A 3,972-nucleotide genomic window follows, 5' to 3' on the forward strand; every position below is an offset into this window, starting at 1 on the left:
TTCTTCGGTAAAAGTAAGTTAATTACTCCCCTAACTTGTAATTCGATCCTTAGGCCTTAGAATCTATCATGATATTCTTAGGGGAGGGTTTTGTCTTGAATTAATGGCGGAGAAACCCTAGTTTGGATGGGATAATCATGAAATTCACCTGGGGTTAGGATTAAGTATGATGATTGTTGTTTTGTCATTTATGTTATATGCGTTTAACAATTGCTTTGTTAGTATTGTATAAATTATATATGATTACGTAAAAGGAAAGAGTATGAGTTGTAATGATAAATGTTTTCAATCGCACGCAATGAAGGTATTTACTTACAAATTTGATTGCTATTTTTTTTCAAAAGTTAAACATAAATCAAAATTATCCAATTACATCATTTAACTGAAAGGAATGCGAATCAAAAGCTTTAATTGCATATATCTACCAGCACCACACAGAGAAATAAACTCATTGAAGATTTTAATGGTACTTAATGAAGCCAATTTCCTTTGCATTGCTGTGGAAGCTTTATCTGCAGCACATGAGTCCATACTTTCTAAAAATTGCATGAGAATTACCACAGACACTGCAGGTGCGAGATCCAGGTCCGTAGTTCTTTGGGTGAGTGTTCCAGATGTTGGACTGACCCATCTTTCACAAGCAGAAAAGCGAGGCTGCACGTAGTGTTTATAAGAAAACCCTATTTTTGCATAACTTAGTGTGATTGCTATCATTGTGGCTGTGATTGTGATGTGTTTTTGATGATTGGACCGGATACCACACCAGTATATACTAATGATTGGATCAGATACCACACTGGTACATACTTATGTTTGGATCAGATATCATATCGATACATTAACAAATGATTGGCTCGGGTACCACGTTGGTACACTAAGAATTATGAGCGGGTTCCATGAGTGAACCATATTTATTTCTTTGTGATGTGATTGTTACATGATGACACATAATACATCCCACCAGTAGGTAAGCCCAACTCAGAGCCCAGATCCAGAAGCAACAGGCTATCACACAGAAGAAGAGAAAGCGGAATATAAAGATAAATATCTAAATAAAAGAAAGAGAGAGAATCAAATAACATAAACACCCCTAAGACCTGATTGATAGTCGAGCTACTAATTTCAATAGGAGTACAAAGTTAATACAAATATATACAAAACTTTCTTCAAATAAAAAATAAAGAAAAGTCCTAGTCAAAATAGAGGGAGAATGGCAACTCTGAACTCCAAGAGCTTGTCCTAGTCTTTGAACCCAAAAGATGCTCTACACGAGATAAATGTCAACAACGAGAACTTGTACTACAATCTCCAAGATGCAGAAGAGTAGTATGAGTACCATATAAATAATACTCAGTATGCATAGGTCGACTGAGCTCCAAAGATAAAGAAAGTATAAAAATCAAATAGATAAGGAGTATAGATCACAAGTAGCTAAAGAAAAGCTATGCAAAGTGAAAGTAAGAAGAGACAAGGAAAAAATGATAAAAGAAGTACGTAACTGAGGCAAAGGAACGTACCTCAAGCTACTAGCGCAATAACGTATTCACCACAAGATTCTACTAAGGAAGTCTAATAACTGAAGATAACCACAAAACACACTAAGAGCCAAAGAAGCCAAACCAATCCAACACAATCTAAAAGTATAAAATAGAGGAAAACAAGGGATGTAACTAGCCTATCATATAATTAATCATCTATCATACTGCCACAAGAAACACAATCAATCAAATACTAACCTCGTCGAGACCCTATATTCCCAAAAGGTATGCAACAACAAACTTAACCTAGTCGGCCTCCCATATGAATGACAGGTGCAAACAACAACCAATTATTCTAGTGATAAGCGATGCATATGAATGCAAGTTATCCAATAAAATTAGTAGTGCCATAGTGCCAAGTGCCTCGTACCAAGTATATACAACTACCTTCTACCTTCGGCATGCAATGTAGGACACATGTGTCTCCCTTCTCCTGTTTAGTAGATCACACAGATCGAGGAATCCATAGGGGACTCGAGGAGCTCTTATATACCTTCTTGGTCCTTTAATCGATCCTCTTGGATCTACTCCGTCATGGTGATTGGGTATATATATATATATATATAGAGAGAGAGAGAGAGAGAAAGAGAGAGAGAGAGAGAGAGTGTACCAAAAAGCATAGAAATAGTCGGCGACTCTTTGATTGATCAAGTAAATAATGAGCACATCTTTGATGCCTATTTATCTAAAAATTTCATTTATCAAATAGTAAAGGTAGTAGAACTCCCATTAAAACAATTTTAAGAGTAAAAAGAGCAAAAACCCTACTTTCTCAAATATGGTGGTGAAAACCAATACATGCACCAGTGTGAGCATTTATTTGATGCTTTTCATCGAATCCGAGTAAAAAATAATCATGACCCAAATGTTTCTGTGGAAAGATGTATCATACTACAAAACACAGGAGAATGAATTCCAATTCCATGCATGCCATCACCAGCATCCAATCAATAGAATCTAAACAACATAAGGTACATAACTGTAAACATCTCGCTTCTAGAACATAGAAACTAACCTGGAATCCAGCTAGTCCTTAACCAAGGCTTCAGGCCTAAAAATATACCAACATCAATAACATAATATGAACAATACTACTCAGGAAAAGATGGAGATTATGAAGAATCAAATCATCGAAATAGTAACACAAGGATCTCCACATTAACCCAAAGGTACTACTCCAAAGAACACTAAGCACAGCTAATGTCAACCTACATATATACTAACCAACTGAGATTCCATAGCCTGATCTAAAATAGGGATTAACGTTAGGTCTACTAGTCTAATTAGGGAGAGTTCCCATAAGACCAAAGCAACCCTATGATTTATTCTAGCAGACAATACCAAACCATAGCACTTTCTGCAAGAAACAACTATAATAGCTAAAGAATCATTAATGATTCATTCTAAGGCACTTAGTCACACTCCTGAGGCCTCAAATATCAACTTCAAAGACGGTTAATAACATCAAATTAATCCATTAGCAAGGAATTTCTATCCTTGACTAAGGATTTCACAATACTATACTAGCCTAAGCCTCATACGAGAAACAAAAGAGTAAGAATAAAGGAAGGAATCATAAACCCATGTGACACCCCAGATTTCTTTTCGCTAAGATTCGAACATTTCTTCACGTGAGTGTAGATTCGGACCGAAGGACTTGAAATTTTTCACATGAGTTAGGATGAGTTCCTAAGTAATTAAAGAGCGTTAGAGGTGATGTGGGGTCATGAAGGACCCCTAGGACCAAATCAAGCCAAAAGATTCGTCGTGGCTAAGTTTGAGGAGGAGTTCGCATGAGGGGTTGGCTTCTACTGACCCTATCTTTTGAAATATGATGATCTAGGTGTACCACGACCTACCAAATTAAAGGTCGTCGAGTTTTCTTTCCAACGCCACCAAGAATGTAATTTTTGTAGTTTAGAGTCAAAAGATATGACGATCCTAAGATGAACTAGCACAGTAGATATTTTCAGGCCTGGGTTACAATTGTTGGAAAACTAGGCTTGGCGCCGCAGTGGCGCGATGCGCCACTATCGCGCCAAAAACATGCCTCAGTAGTTTGGGCTCTGGCGCGGCGCGCCACTAAAAGGTGTGCAGAGTTTTTCAAGCAAATTTCCAGAACCCAGAAAATATTGGCCTTGGCGCTGTAAGGGCGCGACGCGCCACTATTGCTCAGAGAATGTGCCTCAGTAGTTTGGTCCTTGGCGCAGCGCGCCACTACGAGGTGTGCAGGTTTTAGGTGTAATCAGCCTGGCACTGTAAGGGCGCGATGTACACTATCGCGCCAGGTGCATTTTTACCCTATTTTCAGAACTTTTGAGGAGGGGTAATTTGGGAACTTACCCAAATTATATATGTATCACCCTAGACCATTTTGGGATCATATTGTTGCAGCCTCTCTCTCTCTCTAAAAAGCCCTAAAATTTTCCCTCTG

At 38.0% G+C, this 3,972-nt stretch overlaps 1 pseudogene; it reads right to left on the reverse strand.

Annotated features, from left to right (window-relative positions):
* Window positions 1-378: 378 nt before the first annotated feature.
* LOC129883601 (40S ribosomal protein S29-like) lies at window positions 379-631 on the reverse strand (annotated as a pseudogene).
* Between the last annotated feature and the right edge of the window lie 3,341 nt (window positions 632-3,972).

Source organism: Solanum dulcamara, chromosome 3, assembly GCF_947179165.1.
Source record: "Solanum dulcamara chromosome 3, daSolDulc1.2, whole genome shotgun sequence".
In the NCBI taxonomy this organism is placed as follows: Eukaryota; Viridiplantae; Streptophyta; class Magnoliopsida; order Solanales; family Solanaceae; genus Solanum; species Solanum dulcamara.